We start from the raw sequence: 22,178 nt of genomic DNA, 5'->3' as shown, positions 1-22,178 counted from the left end.
CTGCTCACACTGCAGAGAGGTTCAGAAATCAGTGGTCTAGGATAAAAATAAGTCTGTCCTTAGCATCAACTCTTCAAATGTGGGTGAGGCCAAGGTCCTCTTGGCTCTTCCATTCCAGGTAGTTTACTGGAGTCTGGCATGAGACCTTCAAAGCTGAGGTCCTGTCTGGTCTGCATGGGTACAATTCCCCCACCCCAGCCCTTTTTGGAGGAACAAGGTGTGATGTTGTGCAGTCTATATGGTTTTATAAAAACATAAGTGAATATAATGTAACTGGAATTTGCTTCATGCAAAAGATCTCTTGTAAGGTATCATTACAAATCTTATAATCTGAGTGTGATCACCCTATTTGTATAAATGTACCACTCTTGTATCTGAAACTAGAAATATGAAATATAACTCTGAGGGCCTACTGTAATTATGCAAAGTATGGGCCATTAATGGTTTTGAATCTTGATGACTCCCATTGTCTGCAGATGGCTGTGTTTACCTGTGAGTCTTCATTACCCATTTGCCAGCACACACACATACAGGAAGTCTTGCAATGACGTGATCATGTCACCTGAACTGGAATCCATCTTTAACCTGGTGCTTTTCCAGTGGGGGATGGAAACCCAGAGGGACAAAGGGTTCCTGCCTTATGCAAAAGATATAGATAGATATAGATATATATAAAAAAAAATAAAGGGGTGGAAGAGAACAGAAGAGAAGAGGAGCCATCATGAGGAATCCCCTAGCTATCACCTGAGCTGGAACAAGAGCTGTACCGGGGAAAGAATTGTGCCCAGGCCTGGAAGGTGTCCAGTCTGAGGAAAAAACTTACTAAAGCATCTCTGAGGGTGAGATTATCGGTATTCAGTTTGATTAGACATAGATTTGCGCATTTTATTTTATTTTGCCTGGTGACTTACTTTGTTCTGTCTGTTACTACTTGGAACCACTTAAATCCTACTTTCTGTATTTAATAAAATCACTTTCTACTTAGTAATTAACTCAGAGTATGTATTAATACCTGGGGGAGCAAACAACTGTGCATATTTCTCTATCAGTGTTATAGAGGGCAAACAATTTGAGTTTACCCTGTATAAGTTTTATACAGGGTAAAACGGATTTATTTGGGTTTGGCCCCCATTGGGAGTTGGGCATCTGAGTGCTAGAGACAAGCACACTTCTGTGAGCTGTTTTCAGGTAAACTTGCAGCTTTGGGGCAAGTTATTCAGACCCTCGGTCTGTGTTGGGGCAGACGGGAGTGTCTGGCTCAGCAAGACAGGGTGCTGGAGTCCTGAGCTGGCAGGGAAAACAGGAATAGAAGTAGTCTTGGTGCATTGGGTGGCAGATCCCAAGGGGGTTTCTGTGATCCAACCTGTCACACAAGGATCATTGGGTAGATCAGACAGTAAAATGCTGCATGCTCATGAGAAACCCCTTTTACCCTTTTCATCTCCCTTGTGCCTGGTGTGTCTGTTTAGACCAATGGTTTTCTCACTGCCTGTCTCTGGTTGCTGCCCTCTGTCCCAGAAGTGACAGTGTTTCAGAGCAGTTGTATATGCAGCCTGGGCTTGCCAAAGGATTCTCAGGTTTAGGTCCCCAAATCTCACTGAAACCCATGGGATTTGAGTAGATTTGAACCTTTCAGCCGTAGTCCATGAAGTGCTTTGGGGATGAAAAGCGCTAAGTAAATCCTAGCATGATTGAAAGGTAGGGCTGGAAAGGACACCAAGTCTAGCTCCCTGCACTGAGGCAGGGCCACGTAAACCTAGACCAGCCCTGACAAGTGATTGTCCGACCTGTTCTTAAAAACCTCCAATGACAGGGATTTCATAACCTTCCTTGGGAGCCTGTTCCAGAGTTTAACCACCTTAGGAAAAACTTTCTAACTCCTAATATCTAACCTAAATCTTGCTGCAGATTCAACCCATTACTCCTTGTGCCTCCTTCAGTGGACATGGAGAACAATTGAGCACTGTCCTCTTTATAGCAGCCTGTAACATATCTGAAGATTATCAGGTCTCCCCTCAGTCTCTTTTCCCAGGACTAAACATGCTCTGCTTTTTAAACTTTTCCCTCCTAAGTCAGGTTTTCTAAACCCTTGATCCTTTGTGGCTCTCCTCTGTGCTCTCTCAAATGCATCCACATCTTTCCTAAATTCAAATGACTGATTTGTCATGGCAAGGTCACTGATTCCACAGAGAGGCCCTAAGTTAAAATACCATCACCAGGCTGAAGGAGGGGTTGGGCTGGATCCCCCCACACCTCTGCTGGGGTCCCACCTCTCTAGGTATCACTAACCAACCCCACTACGGAGGGCTCCTCCTTGGGGCTCAGAGATGTATCCTCATCCTAGCCGCACACCCACCCCGGGACGCTTCTGAGAAATGCTCCTGTGGGAGCCTTCAGTTAAAATATTGGCAGCACATTGTTATGTCTCAGACCCTGATCAGCCAATGCTGTTCATATGCCACAAGCTTCACTGCCACCCTCGGATAAAGGAGCAGCCATCTGGTCTGATCCTCTCCCCTCCTGCTCTGCGCCTGTCTGGGAGGATGGGGCGCTGACAGCTTTTAAAAACTGCAGACAGAAGTTGGCAGAAATAAACGTCCCCACAGCCAGTCACCAGCTCCTCTTATATTTAGATTCTCAGACAGGGACAATAAACGCAGATGCCACTGTTATGATTTCTGGGAAGGGCCTCATGATAATCAATGGATCTGAGCAGTGGGTAGCAAGAAGGATAAATCTGAGCCCCCTAGAATGTCTCAGGCCCTGTTGGGACCGTGCCATGGCTGGGAGCAGGAAACAGCTTGAACTATAGCTCTGGGACAGGGAGACGTGTGTGTGAGATATAGATGTCTCCTCCCTCCTACCTTATTGACCCCAGCTTTTTTTCGTATTCAACCAGCAACTACTGGACATACGGTTAGTCTCAGAGGTGCAGAACTCCTGCTCCACTATCTACTAACCCCCTTCAGCAATAGATGAGAAACAAGGTGGCAGCCATGCCCAGCACTTGATACATGTTCATTTTGTGTTTGGGGCTTTACTGATCTATAGTCCCCACATGCTTGGCCACAGCAGAGAGTCAGTATGACCTGGTGCTCGGAGCACATAGCTGGGGTTCAGGCCAGCTGGGGTCTGGTCTCAGCTCTCGCACTGAATCAGTGATGGACCTTGGACAAGTCGCTTTCACCACCCCGTGCCTCTGTTTTCCCCCTCTGGAAAAGAAGGGTTAACAATTCTTATTCGTTGCTGGAAGGTGCTTTGAGATCTTCTGGTGGCAGGTGTCCTCTGGGGGTATTTAGGCTATACTGATGTAAGCTCTGGGATTTCAGCGTTCCAGTCCCATGGACATTTGCTGGGGGGCTGGGCTCTTCCCTGCTCCTTTGCAAACCCCAGCCTTAATTTGCTCCAATTCAGTTAGAGAGAAATAAGAACAGCAGAGAGGTGCTAAGGAGAGGAAGGATTGTTCAGTAGTTAGAACACTTGCTTGGGTTCAACTCCCTGCTCTGCCACAGCCACCCTGTGTGACCTTCAGCGAGTCACTGAGCCACTCCGTGCCTGTTTCCCCATCTGTACAGTGGGGATAATAGTCGTGCCTGGCCTCTCAGTCCCGGGGGTGTTTGTGACAATACATTACAGATTAGGAAGTACTCTGGTAACTATGGAAGTCAAAAGCAAAAGCAACGATGAACTGAATTTTCAAATGAGATGGCTGTGGAGGGGAAGAGCCCCCCCTCCCTCCCACTCACCTTCACTAGCAAGATTGGGGTGTCCCAGGACTTCACACCTTGGCTTCATGCTTCTGGATAAGAATCCCAGGGAAAGTAGTGTTCTGTGGCTCTAAAGCCCTCGTAAACTGGAGGGGATGGAGGACAAACCTATAGTGGGCTTCTGAGCTCTGACAACTCATCTAGAGTTGGGGAATTTTTCAAAATAACCCTAGGAATTATTTCTTCAAATTTTTTTTTAATTATTTTAAAAATGAGACAGATCATGACTGAGTGGGGATTTGGGAATCCTGGGGGGGTCCCCACTGTGGCAGGAACCCTTGTAAATTTCCAGTGAGCGGGGTGTGCAACTGTAAATTGTAACTCCTCTCTCAGATTTACTTTGTAGGGGAAAATAGGGAAACAACAGCAGGAAAGAACCTGCTCTGCACGTCATTGACAGGCACCAGCTGAATTGCTGCGTTTCCTTGTTTTGAGGATGTCTAAAATGGGCTCGTACTTCGAGTTTCCTGTTGAAGTTCAAGGGACAGGTCAGCAGATGGGCTGTGCTGGCAAAGCACTGAGTTAGTGCTGGCCAGAATCCCGAGGCGGCTGCTGCTTCCCCTGCCCGTACCTTAGCTATACTGAGCCCTTCCAATTGAAGTGGGTTGAGTCCGGATGGGACAGCCCTGTCCGCAGCTCCACTCTGTTTATAGATCAGCAATATTCTTACTAAAATGCTGTCTCAAACCATGGAATGCAGTATGTACTTGGTACCTCTGGCCTCGTTCCCGGTGCAGGGGCTTAGCTGTGTGTGACTTGGCACCACGGAAGGGATGTAAGGCTCTGATCCGTCTGTATTGTTGGAAATTTGAGGGTTCCTGCGACAGTGGGGACTCCCACAGAATTCCCAAATCCCTGCTCTGTCGCTAGCTGTCTCTTTTCCTTGGGATTATTTTTATTCTTGTGTTTTAAAATAGTTTTGAGGGTTTTTTTTATTTTTAAAAAATCCCCAGCACTCGATGAGTTGTGAGAGCTCAGAAGCCCGCCATAGGTTTGCCCTCCGTCCCCTCAGGTTTATGAGGGCTTTAGACCCCCCAGGACAGCACTTTCCCCAGGATTCTTATCCAGAAACTTGAAGCCAAGGTGTGAAGTGCCTCCGATTTGTCCTGAAGTGTTTCCTTCCTTCCTGCCCTCATCTTTCATTGAGTGCAGTAAAGAATAAAGCCAGGAACTACAGGACGCAGTAAATGTGCTTGTGAGGGAGCAGAACAGAAAGGGATTGAGGCTCAGGTGGGAGCACTCTCCATGCAGGGTCTGAAATCCCACAATAGGACTTAAAGTGGCACCCAGTGCACTCACCTCATGACGCTAGGTGAGTCTCACCATGGTAAAGCTGCCATGCATTGTGGTGTGGTTTCATCTCCCTGTCTCTGGTGATGGCTGTCTAGACGGAAGCTGAAGGTCCTGGTGCCTTTTCTGTAAGAGCTGGGGCTATATTACTTAAACTGGCATCCGAGGCCACCGTTCTACTCTTCCGTTGAAACTAATTCGCTAAGATCCAGGGCTGCAGGTGAATTCTACTTTCCAGTCTCTAGCATAACAGGGGGCCTCTGGGAACTACTGGAATAGAAATATGGACTAATTAAAAACAAGCAGAGTGCATGCGTCCTGATTATCAAAGGGGACGAGTGCTTGCAACCCCCACTTAAGTTTGCTCGGCAGCTTTGAAAATCAGGCCAGTAATGGCTGATGCCTTTGCAATACACTCGCTGCACCCCATGGAGACGTGTTGCTGTGCATCCCTTGAGCATGGAAGATTGAGTATTACCAGGGTTATTGATGCTCATGCTTCTAAGCTGATTTCCCAGCTGGAGTCAGGAAGGATAGTATAGTAAGGCACAATTAGGGGCATCATTAGGGCACTTGGGTCATTGTTGCATATTCTCAAATATCCAGTATTAGCCCCTATCCGACAGGGTACCAGAGTTCAGGGCCCATTGGCTTGTCCTGGTGAGTCATTTCCTGTGTTCTTATAAATGATGCTGCGCTATACATGGCTTAATTCTAAATCTAACTTTCTCCAATTAGAACAATTCTAAGAGCTGGTCGCAAAAATCCCACGGAAACTTTTTTGTTCCGATTTGGCAAATTCGACCCATTCCACAGAGACGGTCTGATGCAGCTCTGACGGAACCCCAGCACACACACCGCCTGCCAGGCAGGTTTCCATCAGTTCCCAGGCTTCCAGGGCCCGTTGCTTGGGGGCAGCCCATCCAGCAGATTTCTTTGGGGTCGAGGACTTGCAGGTTGTACAGCTCCTTCCCTTTTGCGGAGGGTTTCGAAATGTTTTGTTGTAATATAGAGTCGGAATAAACCAGATTTCAAAATACTGAAATCTTCCCCAAAATGGAATTGCCTCTCTGCTCAGCTCTATGGTTACACAGGAGGAGCATGAGATTTGCCATGACTGATGGGCCATCTAGCCCACTAGCCAGTTTGAGGATGGTATATCGATCCCCGCTAGAGAGAATTTTGCAACAACATGCCTTTGATGGAAGAGCCCCAGGCAGTCGCTCCTTAGCTAGCATCCTGAAGCAGAAGCGTGAAGGCTGATTTGCTTTTTATACATGGATGATCGGGGGTATGGAACAGCTTCCATATGGGGAGAGATTAAAAAGACTGGGACTTCTCAGCTTGGAAAAGAGACTTAAGTGGGGGTATGATAGAGGTCTATAAAATGTTGACTGGTGTAGAGAATGTAACATTTCCTTATTCGTTTATTGCTTTGCATAACTCAAGAACTAGGGGTCACCAAACGAATTTAATAGGCAGCAGGTTTAAAACAAACAAAAGGAAGTACTTCTTCACACAGTGCACAGTCAGCCTGTGGAACTCATTGCTAGGGTATGTTGTGAAGGCCAAAACTATAACAGGGTTCCAAAAAGAAGTTCATGGAGAATAGGTCCATCAATGGCTATTAGCCAGGATGGACAGGGATGCAGCCCTCTCCCTACGTATCCTGTTTGTCTTAGATAAGCTTTGGAGGGCAGGTACTGTGTCTCCCTCTAGGGCCCTGATCCTGCAATCGCATCCACATAGGCCCATCCATGCAGAACTTGTTGAGTTCAGTGGGGTTTCCCACAGACCCTGGGCTCTGCCCTGAGTAGCAGGATCAAGGCCTGCAGCACCTAGCACCTCTGGGCACTGCTGAATAATAATAATTGGGATTTTTGCACAGCTCCCTGTGGATCTGTCCAAGAGCAGCTATTTCTCCTCTCCAGCTGAACTTTTTCGCACCTCTTTCCGGTCTCAGGCAGAGCAGGATCTTGCTGGGTGAAATGTCTGTTGGTCATTAGAGGCTTATATCTTCTCTGCATATCCTGCCCAGCACACACTGTCTTTCTGGGTGTTAAAGTTTATCATTCAGCGGTGAGCATAGCCTTGAAATGATACAAGTGCCATCACGGTGCTGCCCTTAGCTGGAGTAATGACACATGGTGCAGGACAAAGGGGACCTGATAAACAATGGCCTTGATGTGCCAGCCTCACCACCTGGGCAGCAGCTGGTGATGTGGGAGAGCACAATCCCTCCTTGTTCATCGGGGAAGGGAGAGCAAATGAACCCCTTAGTTCAGTACCCACAGCCTCTGTGCATGGGATGTTGACAAATCCCACCTCTTTTGTAGCCTGGGCAGAGACGCGACAGCATGAGCAAAGAGACACCAGATTCCCTGTATGGAAAGGCAAAGACAGTGCAGTCTAGTGGATGGAGCACTGGGATGTGATGGATGGGGAAGCTGAGGAACAGAGGAGAGAAGCGACAGATAGTAACTTCATGCTCGAATAAGAATAGATCCCTAATGTTATATTATCGACCACCTGACCAGGACAGTGATTGTGTTGATGAAATGCTAAGGGAAACTAGAGAGGCTATCAAAATTAAGAACTTAATAATAGTGGGGGATTTCAGTTACCCATATTGACTGGAAACATGTCACCTCAGGACAAAATGCAGAGACAAAATTTCTCGATACTTTAAGTGACTGCTTCTTGGAGCAGCTGGTACGGGAACCCACAAGGGGAGAGGCAACTCTAGATTCAGTCCTGAGTGGAGCGCAGGAGCTGGTCCAAGAGGTGGTAATAACAGGACCGCTTGGAAATAGTGACCATAATATAATAACATTTAACATCCCTGTGGTGGGAAGAACATCTCAACAGCCCAACACTGTGGCATTTAATTTCAAAAAGGGAACTATGCAAAAATGAGGGGGTTAGTTAAACAGAAATTAAAAGGTACAGTGACTAAAGTGAAATCCCTGCAAGCTGCATGGATGCTTTTTAAAGACACCATAATAGAGGCCCAACTTCAATGTATACCCCAAATTAAGAAACACAGTAAAAACTAAAGAGCCACCATGGCTTAACAACCATGTAAAAGAAGCAGTGAGAGATAAAGACTTCCTTTAAAAAGTGGAAGTCAAATCCTAGTGAGGCAAATAGAAAGGAGCATAAACACTGCCAAATTAAGGGTAAAAATGTAATAAGAAATGCTAAAGAGGAGTTTGAAGAATGGCTAGCCAAAAACTCAAAAGGGTAATAACAATGTTTTTTAGAAGCAGGAAGCCTGCTAAACAACCAGTGGGGCCCCTCAATGATAGAGATAGAAAAGGAGCGCTTAAAGACGATAAAGTCATTGCGGAGAAACTAAACAAATTCTTTGCTTCGGTCTTCAGGGCTGAGGATGTTAGGGAGATTCCGAAACCTGAGCCAGTTTTTATAGGTGACAGATCTGAGGAACTGTCACAGATTGAAGTGTCACTAGAGGAGGTTTTGGAATTAATTGATAAACTTAACATTAACAAGTCACTGGGACCAGATGGCATTCATCCAAGAGTTCTGAAAGAACTCAAATGTGAAATTGTGGAACTATTAACTAGAGTTTGTAACCTGTCCTTTAAATCGGCTTCCGTACCCAACCACTGGAAGATAGCTAATGTGACGCTAATATTTTAAAAAGGGCTCTAGAGGTGATCCCAGCAATTACAGACCGGTAAGTCTAACGTCGATACCGGGCAAATTAGTTGAAACAATAGTAAAGAATAAAATTGTCAGACACCTAGAAGAACATAAATTGTTGGGCAAAAGTCAACATGGTTTCTCTAAACGGAAATCGTGTCTTGCTAATCTATTAGAGTTCTTTGAAGGGGTCAACAAACATGTGGACAAGGGGGGGATCCAGTGGACATAGTGTACTTAGATTTCCAGAAAGCCTTTGACAAGGTCCCTCACCAAAGGTTCTTACATAAATTAAATTGTCATGGGATAAAAGGGAAGGTCCTTTCATGGATTGAGAACTGGTTAAAAGACAGGGAACAAAGGGTAGGAATTAATCGTAAATTCTCAGAATGGAGAGGGGTAACTTGTGGTGTTCCCCAAGGGTCAGTCCTCGGACCAATCCTATTCAACTTATTTCATAAATGATCTGGAGAAAGGGGTAAAAAGTGAGGTGGCAAAGTTTTCAGATGATACTAAACTGCTCAACATAATTAAGACCAAAGCAGACTGCGAAGAACTTCAAAAAGATCTAAGTGATTGGGCAACAAAATGGCAAATGAAATTTAATGTGGATAAATGTAAAGTAATGCACATTGGGAAAAATAACCCCAACTATACATACAATATGTTGGGGGCGAATTTAGCTACAACTAATCAGGAAAAAGATCTTTGAGTCATCGTGGATAGTTCGCTGAAGACGTCCACGCAGTGTGCAGAGGCGGTCAAAAAAGCAAACAGGATGTTAGGAATCATTAAAAAGCGGATAGAGACTAAGACGGAGAATATATTATTGCCCTTATATAAATCCATGGTACGCCCACATCTTGAATACTGCGTACAGATGTGGTGGTCTCATCTCAAAAAAGATGTACTGGCACTAGAAAAGGTTCAGAGAAGGGCAACTAAAATGATTAGGGGTTTGGAGAGGGTCCCATATGAGGAGAGATCAAAAAGGCTAGGACTCTTCAGCTTGGGGAAAAAGGAGATAAGGGGGGATATGATAGAAGGTATATAAAATCATGAGTGATGTGGAGAAAGTGGATAAGGAAAAGTTATTTACTTATTCCCATAATACAAGAACTAGGGGTCACCAAATGAAATTAATAGGCAGCAGGTTTAAAACAAATACAAGGAAGTTCTTCACACAGCACACAGTCAACTTGTGGAACTCCTTACTTGAGGAGTGAAGGCTAGGACTATAACAACGTTTAAAAGAGAACTGGATAAATTCATGGAGGTTAAGTCCATTAATGGCTATTAGCCACGATGGGTTAGGAATGGTGTCCCTAGATTCTGTTTGTCAGAGGGTGGAGATGGATGGCAGGAGAGAGATCACTTGATCATTACCTGTTAGGTTCACTCCCTCTGGGGCACCTGGCATTGGCCACTGTCAATAGACAGGATACTGGGCTAGATGGACCTTTGATCTGACCCAGTATGGCCGTTCTTATGACCTGCCCAAGGAATAGAGCCCTCTATTCCTTGGGCAAGTAGCTTCTCTCCTCTGTTCCTCACTTCCCCGTATGTAAAATGGGGATAATTATGATGTCCTTTAGCAGAGAACTAGAAGGTGCTCCTACCCAGAGGTCCCTTCCTTGCTTAGGTTCCCCCTGCAATGTATCCTGGTCCACTTGGGGACCAGAGGACCAAGAACTCCACAAATTCCCCTCAGCCTTACCCCATTCACAGCACTTTACCACAAAGTTGAAGGCAAGGAACTCCCAGACCCCAGGGCAATCAGTCCCATAGCTGCAGTGGTCCCTATGCCTTCTCCCTGCTTCTGCTTGGCCATGTGGCTGTGCAGTACCTAGGGTGATCAGACGTCCCGATTTTATCGGGACAGTCCCGATATTTCCTTCTTTGTCCCGCGTCCCGACTGATGTTTGGACACTGGACAAAAAAGCAATTTTGCCCTCCGCTCTGGCGCTCATGCCCCGCCCCACCCCGACTCCGTCCCCTCCTTCCCCCATTGGATCTCTCCATGGAGGGAGGAGGTTAGGAGGAGGGAGGAGGGTCGGGCAACTACCAGGAGCGTGGGAGGGGAAGGGAAAGTTGCCGCGGCTGCCGGGGGCTAGCTGGGCATGGCCCGGGCTGCGTGCAGGCAGCAGCCGGGGCTGGCTCTGGCCCGGGTGGGCAGCGTGGGCCGCCGGAGACACGCGGCGAAGAGGGGCTGCGGGGGCGAGACTTGTCCCAGGCAGGGAGGCCGGTGGACAGGGGCGAGGGACCAGCTGGGGTCCCCATAAACTTCCCCGCCGCTGCCAGGGAGCCCCGCTCTTCTCTTGCTCGGCTGCGCTCCAGCGGCTCGCCCCGCCGGGAAGGAGGGCTGGGGGGCGGGAGGCTCTGCGGGGCTGGGAAAAGCACTGGCTCCTGCCCGTTGCCCAGCCTGGAGCCCTGGGGAGCCCCTCAGGAGACCGGCCGTTGCTGTGGCTCGGCTGTGCCAGCCCTGGCCCCCTGCACGCCCGCACCGCGCTGCCCCCGGGGTCCCCGGCTCACATGCACTGCCGCTGCCCCGCGGCCAGCCCCGGACTTTGCTTCACAGTGCTTCTTATCGGTGTGTGTCCCCCCCCCCCATGCCCTCTTTATCCCCAGCCCCTTCTGCATCGGGGCCAGCTTTTGCCCTGGGGTGGGCAGCACGTGCGCCCGGTGCGGCTGGGACCTGCTACTCTGCTAATGCCCCCCGCCCCTGCGAAACTGCTTTTTTTTTTGCTCCACCGCCATTTTTTTTTGCTCCGCCCCCCCCCCGCCCCTCCCCACGTCCCGATATTTCATCCCTGTGATCTGGTCACCCTAGCAGTACCCCAGGGTGAAGGGTTACTGGCTGGAGCGCCGCCAGCTTTTTTGCCACCCTAGGTGGTGACGGTTCCGCCCCCGACAGAGGCAGCGAAGGTCCCGCCCCCAACCGGGGCGGCCGAAGATCCGGCCGCCGCGGTCGCCACCCCCCAAATGTTAGATCCCTAGGCGATTGCCTAGGTCGCCTAATGGGTTGCACCAGCCCTGGTTACTGGCTCTCTCACCAGGGTATGAACTGGTGCTGGCAGGGAGGTGCAGCCACAGACTGGAGTGTGACAGGTCTCCCAAGTCCAGCCCACTGAGGGTTGGCTCTTTAGCTCAAGAGGACCCCAGGTCAATCCCTGACCAGAGAGATGGAACCCAACCAAAATCCCTCTGGGACCATTTGGACCCCAAACTAGCTCCATGGCCCGTTTCTACCAGGGGTTGGGGGAGCGTGGGAAAGCCTGAGAGGCTGAGAAGAGAAGCAAGAGGAAGACCGGTCCCAGTGGCCTACCACAGAGAAGTGACGGGACTGGGGAGGAGCCATGAGACACAGACAAGCCCTGGGTGTTTTCTGAAGTGAAGAAGCCAGCGACCATACAAACTGGCTTGCTCAACCTGGCCTGAGTGCTAAGTCATGGAGAGTCTAGTCTCATGAGAGTCTAACTGATCGGGGTCAGGAAGGAATTTCCCCCAGATCAGATTGGCAGAGACCATGGGGTTTTTTTGCCTTCCTCTGCAGCATGGGGCATGGGCCACTTGCAGGTTTAAACTCCTGTCAATGGTGAATTCTCTAACTTGAAGTCTTTAAACCACGATTTGAGGCCTTCAGTCACTCAGCCAGAGGTTAGGGGTCTATTACAGGAGGGGGTGTGTGAAAATCTGTGGCTGCAATATTCAGGAGCTCAGACTAGATGATCATGATGGTCCCTTAAAGTCTGAGGGAGACTGACATTAACCCTTCCCACTGCCCTGGCCTAAAAGGAAATGTGGGAGGGGCGATGGTGCGCTGCATCATTGCGCACACAGACTCAGCCCAGCGGGGTGGGACCATGGTGGCTTTAAGCCATCCTGCCCCCTCCCTCTCCTGGTCTGTTCCAAGGGCCAAAATTAAACCATCCCCTGCTGCCATTGGGCTGTGACACCAGCCTGCCCCCTCCCATGCCCAGTCTCTTCCTCCCCCACCCCCCCATCCCCTCTGTATGGGCCCTGCCCCCCCGTGCCTGTGTTGGGAGACTTCCCGGGCGCCCCCCCCCCCCCCACACACACACACCCCTCCTCCACCCCCCAACAACCAGATCATGGCCTGTTCTGGTCCCTGGGGAGGGGTGAATCCATTCTGTTGTCACCAGGCAGACTCCACAGAAAGGTCAGGTTTACGCCAACCAGTAACTCTGTAAGAACAGCATGGGGAGGGGCTTGTCCCTGTTGCCTCTCAGTGACCCCTGATCACACCAGATCAGGTCATGAGTAAAGAGGAGACATTATTATTATTTTTTTTAACCTGCCAGCTCTACAGACTCCTGGAATCTGAGAACCAAGCTGGGCAATATGGGGTCCACAGGCCAGATCATAGCTGCCATCTGTGCCACCTGTGCAGGTCCATTGCCTTTGGATCACGTCCTGAGTGTGGCTTGTGCTGTCAATTGGGTCTGATTGGAACTTAGCACCCAATTGGATGGATACAGCAGCAGGACCAGGTCCAGCTGAGCACAGATCTCTGGGGCCCCCTGGCCAGTGACTGAGGGAGCTGCTTTGAGCAGAGAGCCATGTCCGCTCAGTCCTTGAGCCAGTCTCCCACTCATCGGGAAACCTGTGACTGAGCACATGAAAACCTCACATGTCTCCCCCCTTCTTTGATCACTGGCTGCTGCTCCTCGCTTGCCACCCTAGCTCACCCTACCTGTCCATAGCTATGCCACTGATGACAGCAGTGAGTTGACATCTCCCTGGGTCACCTGTCTGCAGTGTAACACCAGCAGAACACGGCCTTCTGCCAGAGCAAATACCCTGCTATCATTGTCCATAGACCCATGTGCATGCTGGGGAGGAAGGATGGATCAGTGGTTAGTGCAACACCCTTGCTGTGTGACCTTGGGCCCATCCCTGCGTCTCACTCTTCCTCAATTCTCCATCAATGCAATGGGGATAATAGCACAGCATGTGTTGTGACGTAGCCAATACTACTGCAATGGGAGCCAGATAAGTACCATAAATAGAGCAGCTGACCTCTGTGTGGTTTTACATGGAAACGAGAAGGGATTCCCCCTACTGAGATCTATTTCTCTGAATGAGCCCCTCTGCGCTCCTCTCCTTTGAAGGGGTTTCCAGGATATTGATGGTTCTTTTTATTTTTAAAAAGAGAACAGAAATAGAGGACTGGGGAGTCCTGCTAACCGACCATATCCGAGCCATAATAAGAATTTCCAACCAAGGCTCTTAAAGCACTAATGAATTAACGACTCACTAATACTTGTACTACTGTCCGGTGATATTTGTAGCCAGGCAGTAATACTAAAGCCTTTGCATTTAGGAGCATTGACACCCTCTACACACACTAGCCACTTCCTCCTCCTGAAATCTGGGGGGCAGGTAGCTAATATCCCTCCTTTACAGACTCTGATATACAGAAGTGAGGAGTGATTTGCTCAAACCACCAGTGAGCCATCAGTAGAACTTGGTTACTCTGAACGCCTATGCTCATGAGACCAGCAGACCTAATCCACTAGACCACACTGGCTCTGGCTTTGGAGCATAAACTGGTTACGTTTGGGGAGGTGGGGATGGGAAGTCAGGAAAGAAATCTCCCTCCCCACCCCCCAAATCTCGCTGGACATTGTACAATTGGCCATGTGCAGTATGAGGGCATGGTGTGAAAGGGGCTCATCTTCCTGCGAAGGAGCAGGTTCTGATCAATGCTGGAGGCAGGATACCAGACTGGATGAACCAGTGATCTGGTCTAGTTGGGCCAATCCTACGTTCCTGTGTGCCAGACGCTGTAGTGCCAGGAAGGAGCAGATCAAGGCAACTCCCCACTAAGCTTGGGCCATTTGTACCAGGAGGCCAGTCACCTCCACAGTTCCCCATAAGTAAAAGATAAAGTATGTGCTTATTCCTACTAAGTCATGTGCAAGGACAGCTGACTGAGATTAAAGATCAGCTGTGGTGCCCTTCTGCTTAGCTAAATAACATGAACTGCCCCAGGTGGATGGAAACTAGTCTGTTTTTTGGTTCCCTTGCTGTACAATTGACCATGTTTGCAAGTTCCCTTAGCAGTTGGGAGAAGTGGCATTTGCGCTTTGGATGGGTTGCTTCTTGTTAGTTAATTATGGGAGGTACTTTCCTATGACAGCACCTTCTTTTTTCCTTATGTGCTTCTCCATTACCCCCATTACTGTTCTCTCTCTCTCTCTTTGCCCCATATTCTTCTGTTGTGCTTAGGTCATGGTATCTGCCAGCAATTGATTTAGCTGTTTTCTCTGCAAAGCACAAAGCTCTCCTTTCTTGTATGCATTCTACCACTCGGGGTAGCATCTGAAATGACAATTGCTCCATTGATTCTTCAGCTGGCTGGGGCTTTTGTGTGAACCAGATAAAATGTCATGGAAAATCTCAGAGAGTTGATGGGGAATTTGGAGAGTGGGTGGGGAGCCGCCTTCTTCGTGGCATTGTCTCCTTTGAGGGGTCAGTCTTCTCCCAGTAACTGCGATTTATTTATTTTCCCCCCTCCACTGAAATGAGATCAAGAATGCACATGGGGTGTTACCAGATACTGAAAATGCCAGTCTGGGGGTGTGCATGGGAAAGCGGAGCATGACTTGGAGAAGGTTTGGGTCTCTTAATCAAAGAACAACCTAGCACCTTTCACCCAGAAGGATCCCAGGGTGTTTAGAGACTCCATGAGTGGGGATCAATTTGCCTACCTCTGACATGCAGCCACCTCTGGGAGTGGATCATGGTAGCCGTAGCATGTCAGTAAATTCTCACCAGAGTTAAAATGGAACCCCAATAGGAATACAGAATGCGGCTCACCAAGTTGGAATTTGGCTAGGATATTGGGGGTAGCACCCCTTTTTGCCCCAAAGTGCCACGAGATCTTTAAATGGCCATCCATGGGCAAGCCTTGGGCTTTAAATCTAGTCTATTTATACGGCCCCCATTACTGTGGCATGTGATCTCCTCACAACACCCCTGTGAGGCAGGGCAGAACTACTAGCCCCATTGTGCAGATGGGGAAACTGAGGCACACCCAAATCCTTAAATGTATTGAGGCTCCTGACTTCCATTGAAATCAATGCCCACACGGGGAATCCCTCAAATGGCAGCACTTCCAGCACCGCACTCCTGGGTGCACTGGGGGTAGTGCCAATTCCGAGAGAAGAGTACCAGCATCTGGGATCTTCTTGGAGTTCTCCTATCCAAGCACCAGACAGGTTCAACCATGTTTAGTAGATGAGTCCAAACAAAGCTGCAAGTCAAGTGCTCTTGGCAAGCCCGTGTATTTTGGGTTCCGCCATCCAACCCTCCCTTTTGAAGCATCTGGCAGAAAGAAGAAAAACTACTGCTCTGGTGCCAGCAAAATGATTGTTTTCATTGTAGCTGCTCAAAGGGAAACAAGTCATTAGCTTCTGTGTAAGCTTGGGTCTGAGCAGAGCTCTGGAGTATGGTTGAGCTCAACTAAATACAGTCCCCAAAACACCCACGCTGCAAAAAGCCAAATTGAGGTCAGCAGAAATGAAGTGAGCAGCCTTGTGCTGCATAAGGGAAATGGAAGTCTGAAGGCAGCATATATCCCTCTAGGTCAGCTGTTGAACGTAGGATGAAGACGAATGTTACACAAGAGGGAAAAGGTCACTGGACCCCCAAGTAAGAGCTAGAGTATGCTGGTAGCATAAGATGATGTTCCTCTTTTTTTATTTATCCAGGCACGTAGCCTATGTCTTCCCTGCAAAAAGGGGTGTGGATTTTACATGGCCGTAGCTATGGTGATGTAAAACCCTAGAGGAGCCAAGGCACACGTAGTTATTACCTTGATATAGCCAGTTGAGGTCGCTATTATGGGCACCACACTTTAAGAAAGACGTGGACACACCTTTGCGCAGTATTTGCCCAGCACTGGCCAGGAGTCAGGATTTCTGCATGCTAATCCAGGCTCTGCCACTGAGTCACTGGGTGACCTTGGGCAAGTCACTTCACCTCCCCATGCTTCAGTGTCTGCATCTGTCTTCAGTCTGGTGAAGATTCAGCAGTGAACATGGACCCAACACTTTGAACGTGCCCAAGTTGTTGGATCTGCAAAAAAGGGATCAACCAAGGAGCAACTTGGCCTGCAAAGCCACCCAGGCCACGAGACAGACGGTGCTCGGGCAAGGAGCATTGTGGGATTGCAGAGGGCAAATCCTGGAGGAGACCCCAACCGGGTCATGTCAGCAAGCAGGCTGCATTTGAACAAGTATTGTGTGCAGGCCACCCCATGTACCATTCTCTCCCAAGCTGTGAAGGGATGGTACTTTCTAGCACTATACCAGAGCTGCCCTGACCTCTTCCCACAAACCCTTTTGTGATTGCAATTGACTTGCACAATGCCGCATGCTCGAGGTTTGCTGCATTTTCCATCTGGATGTGGTGGGCATTGAGCTTCCTAGAAGTGACTTGCAGTTGACCAAACTGGCTGACAGTAAGCGGTGATCAGCACAGCCACAGAGAGTTCAGCTAGAGGCTGACGGGGCAGTACAAATGGCTGAGCGGGAGGAATTTAACCCCTCTGGTGAAGATGCAGAATCAGGGGGCTGGGGCACCGCGATACAGACCGCTGTGGATATACAAGGATCGTGCACCCATTCTCGTGGTTCTGTCCTGCCTCCTGCAAGCTTAGCCGGCAGGGTGAGGTGAACCCTTTGTTTGCAGGGAGGAGGGGTAACCTGGCCATCTTGTGTCGCAGCATCATGGCACAGCGTGTAGTGACCCGAAGGTACAACACTGCCTCAGTAGGTGATGTGTAGGGTCCAGTACAGGGTTTACAATGGGGTAGGGCCCACACTCAAATGGGCAGCGATATGGGGAAGCTCCCACTGCTGGGGTCTGGCACTGACAAGCCACTGCTGGAGTCTTGGCCAACACTACCAGGGAAGTGCTCACTCTGCTCGATTCCTGAGTGGCATTGACAGGGCACTGCTGGGAGGAAGCTCACAATGCTGGAATCCCAGGTGCTGCTGCTTTTGAGGCAGAAGCACAGAGAAGACAATGCAGCCACCAGAACAATCAAGGCGCCCTCTGTTTTGCTGAGTACTGGAGCTGTGCTGGACAGGCAGGCTGCCTGTGCAATGGCTGAAGGCCCCTGGCAGGAAGCTCGGTCGTGTGCAGCCTGCCCTTTGCCCGCACTGCGCATTGACTCTGTCAATCGAGGCACGTGCCGGTGATTGATTTCCTTGCTTGGGGGGCCTTTTCCCCCTTGGCTCATGTGGGATGCAGACTCTCCCCTGCCCCCTTCTCCTGTACTCGAGGCTCAATGTGCACTGATGATTGATTCTTCTCAGCAGGAAAGAACGGGCTCGCTGGTGTAAGACCCAACAAGCCAGTCTGTCTCCACAGTGACATCTGGGCCCGGGCTAGCCTCCTGGGCTAGCCTCCTGAGCCAGCTTGAGTCCAGCTAACGTGGGTAATGCTAGCAGTGAAGACAGCGCAGCGTGGGCAGCCGAGCCGAGTACATACCCAGGGTCTCCGCCAGGCCGCGCTCTCTCTTAGCTGTCTTCACTGAGCAAGGTGGGCTAGCCCATGCACAGCTCTTGTGGTGTGGGCAGACCCTCTTTCGGGCAAAGCACAGGCAGCATCAGTGCAGACTTTCCACATGGCCGCACGCATCGGGCTTTGTCTAGGCTGGGATTCTAGCCCCCAACCTAGCTAAAAAGATGCAGGCCCAAGTGTAGACCAGGGCAGCGAGATGGCCAGGGTAAGAGACAGTCAGTAGAATGACAGATCTCTGAATAGTTTGGACACAGCAACTTAAGTGTGCCTGGCTGGCTCTTTAATAGAGAAGATGGCGATGCGGCCCCAACCCCCAGTCTAGGAAAAACTAAGATCCTCCTGTCTGCTGCTAGTGGCAGGGCACCGCGGGGAGGAAGCTCACAGCAGAAAGGAGTGACTACATTGCAATAGAGGAAGAAGAGTGGAGAGCAGGGAGATTTCTCACTAGCAAGCAGGACGGTGTACCAGGCCAGCCAAGGAAGGCTCTGACCTGTAGCAACCTGCTGCAACTTGCTGGGGGGGGTGGGGCACAAGTCATGCAATGCACTTGTTACGCCTTTGTGTGCTGGCGGGGAATACTGCTTCTGATGGTGGCCAGGGGCTTTATGTTCTTCATCAAGGCTGCCATTTAGTTCCCCACTAAGCCTTGCGGCCAGCCTGCAGTTCGCGATCCAAGTGAGCATGCAGCGATGTGGCTACGGTGGAGGGATCTGACTAGCGCATGCCCCTGTTTTAGACTAGATTATAGACACCCCCCTCGGGGGCACAGATGCAGCTATGCTGCCCAGGGACATCACCCCCACTTGGAGGCTGAATTTGCAGGCCTCTCTGCTTCGGTTGTGGCTCCAGGCCTGGAGAGTCAGGCGCCAAAGGGAGATGTGGGAAGGGAACTCTGCTAGAGAACCCAGCTGTGACATGAGACCGCACAAAGCCAGCTGTGACATAGATTCTAGGACTGGAAGGGACCTCGAGAGGTCATCGAGCCCAGTCCCCTGCCCTCATGGCAGGACCAAATACTGTCTAGACCATCCCTGATAGACATTTATCTAACCTACTCTTAAATATCTCCAGAGATGGAGATTCCACAACCTCCCTAGGCAGTTTATTCCAGTGTTTAACCACCCTGACAGTTAGGAACTTTTTCCTAATGTCCAACTGCACTTTGACATGAGAATCAACAGGAGAGGCCCTTGCCCCGGGGAGAGGAAGAAGCCCAAAGCTTCCCTCTAAGCCCAGCCCAGCTGGAGCAGAACCTAACGAATCCCAGGGTGGGTGATCATCACAGGCCGACTTGGCAATGAGGATTCCCCGTCCTGTAACCAATGCAGTCGCACCACAGCCTCTCCAGGGAAGGGATCTTCGCAGCAGCTCAGCTGTTGCACTAATGCCCCTTGGCGCACTGCTGCGTCAGCGAAGAATAAATAGCAATCCTCCTCCCCACTGGGACTGGGCTTGCTAAATTCACTGCACTTTGTAAACTCCAGGCCACCTCCCCAGTAGTGAATTTGATTACCCTCATGAGGCACAGGGAGCAGGAGGGGCTCCCCTGGCCATGGAACAACAGTCTGATTTTTTTCAGAGGTGGTGTTGGCTCAGCAGTGCTGGACAGCATGTGCCTGGCCCAGGGCCGGCTCTGGCTTTTTTGCCGCCCCAGGCGGGGGCTCCGCTCTCCCCCCGGCAGCCAGAGCACAGGGGGCTGGGCGGCCAGAGGGCGGCGGGCCCCAGTCAGGGCTCGCCGCTCTACCCCCGGCGGCCGGGGGGAGGGCGCCCGGGGGGAGGGCGGCAAGCCCGGCCGTGGCCCTGCTCTCCCCGGGGGTCGGAGCGCCGCGCTGCCCCCCTCCAGGTGCCGCCCCAAGCACAAGCTTGGTGGGCTGGTGCCTGGAGCCGGCCCTGGCCTGGCCACTGATGGCTTCAGCAATAGAACTCAGCAGTGTCAGGGGCCTGACCTAGCCTGTGCTGCCTCTGGCCTATTAGATCTTGGGTGGGAAAGAGCCATGGCAGCAAAATGGAACAGTGTGGGCTAGTGGTTAGAGCACGGAGCCTGTAAGTCACAGAGCAGGGGCTATTCCTACCTCTGCCACTGGCTTGCTGCGGGGAAGGTCCTGTCACTGCTTGGCCTGCCTGAGTTTCTCTATGCGCAAAGCGGGGTGACGTAGTTTCTAGGTTTGTGAGATTTGGTTAATTTGTTTACCTGGCACTCTGAGGTATGGGGAGCTGCTGTAGGGGGAGCAGTGTATGATTAAGAGCCAAGAACCAACTCTGGCCCTGTGGGAGGACGGACGGGGAGGAGGCTAATCTGCAACGCTGGCACTGGCAGGCAGATTCAAGGCTGGATGCTGGCTGTCTTGCCATGTTGTTCCCATCTGCCTGGGAGGGCTGCAGCCTTGTAATCTCATCTGTTCCTCCCCCGGTTTCTCAGCAGTTGCGTAATCCTCTTTCCTGCTCTACATAGAGAAGGGTCAGATGCACAGCGCACTTAGCAATTAGTGGTGCCTGGGAAGAAGAGCAATAACCTAGCTGCTTTGGAGTCAGTGACAAGCCACTCTGATCTGCTGCCCTCCTGCATCAAATATTCCCCACCCCTCCCTTCCATCAGGCCCTGCAAGATCATCCGGCTCCTCCCTGCCATTCCTGTGCCTGTCTCCACCTTGCTTCTCTAGCTCTCTTCTTGTTAATACTGAGCCAGAAGTGAGAGACATCAGCTGGCAGACACCAGTGTGTGGGTGGGAGTGAGGGTGGCTGTTGGTATGGTAGGTAGAGAGACTTGAGCCCCTGCGTTTGGACCTGGATTGTTCCCGCCCCTCCCCCCCCCCCCAAATCTGGGAGTGGCTGGATCTGGGGGTTTGGCCAGTGCTAGAGGCCAGTTGCAAAACGTTGTGGATGGGGGGGGGGAGGAGGGCTGGATTCCGAGTGCCCTCAGAGATCGGGGCAGCCGCTTGCAGGGGTTTGGCTCAGGTGCCTCTGCTGGAGGCTGAACCATGCCAGTGTGATCAGTGCCAGGAGATGGGCACTGCCCACCCTCGCTAGGCAAAAGTGGAGACATGGCTGGTTCTCCTCAGGCCTCTAGCTCCCAGCGGGCACAGCTGAGTTAAAAGCATCTGAGCTGCTGGGGGCTTATCTGACCCAACTTAACCCCTGCCCCACCCCCAACATGAATTGCTCCACAGTACAGTGTCTATACATGCTGCACACCCCATACAGGGCCCCTGCTCATGGCTGCATTAGCGCCCCTCTGTAGCAGAGACTCTGTTTCAATATGCTTTGCGGCTCTGGTACAATGGGGGAGGGCACAGAAAGGCAGGACTAGAAGCCAGGAGCCCCAATTTCCGGCCCCCTGCTCTGCCCCCACCTGGCTCTCCTTGACTTGGGGAAAGCCATTTATTTTTCTTCTCATGGGCCAGATACTTGTCTCATTGTGCCACATGAATAGGTGTTTTTAGGCCGGGGCTGGTAAATGTGTGAGGCTGCTCTAATCACTGGCACACACGCCCTCCAATGTGCGCAGTGTCTGCAGTTTCACGTGCTACGAGGAAGCTGACGAGAGCTCTCCAGCCTTGTGCTGGTGGACAAGTGAGGGCAAGAAGTGATTCCACCCCACAGTGCAGCGTGTCACATGTGGGTGTGCAGTGGGCATTAAGGGCCGCCTCCTGAAAGGCACCGAGTACCAGACTAGATAGCCCATCTGCCAAGTGTGGCGTTACTGATGACTACACCTGGTGACAGTCTCTTTGATCTGGGTGTGTCTCTGAAGCTGGGTTTACCATGTGGCAAGAGAGTAACTAGCTGAGAGGCTTTGTGTGTGTGTGTGTGTGTGTGTGTGTGTGTGTGTGTACACTCCCTGTTCCTCAGTGGGGCAGGGTGGCTGGTCATCTGACAACGATCCTGCTGGATTCATGGACA

General features: G+C 50.6%; 1 protein-coding gene across 1 annotated transcript in view; it reads left to right on the top strand.

Moving 5' to 3' along the window:
* The window catches only part of SEMA7A (semaphorin 7A (John Milton Hagen blood group)), a 55,326-nt gene that overhangs the window by 10,423 nt on the left and 22,725 nt on the right, over positions 1-22,178 (top strand). The window lies entirely within an intron of this gene.

Source organism: Trachemys scripta, chromosome 10 (assembly GCF_013100865.1).
Source record: "Trachemys scripta elegans isolate TJP31775 chromosome 10, CAS_Tse_1.0, whole genome shotgun sequence".
Taxonomy (NCBI): Eukaryota; Metazoa; Chordata; order Testudines; family Emydidae; genus Trachemys; species Trachemys scripta.
This window is presented reverse-complemented; position numbering and strand designations above follow the sequence as displayed.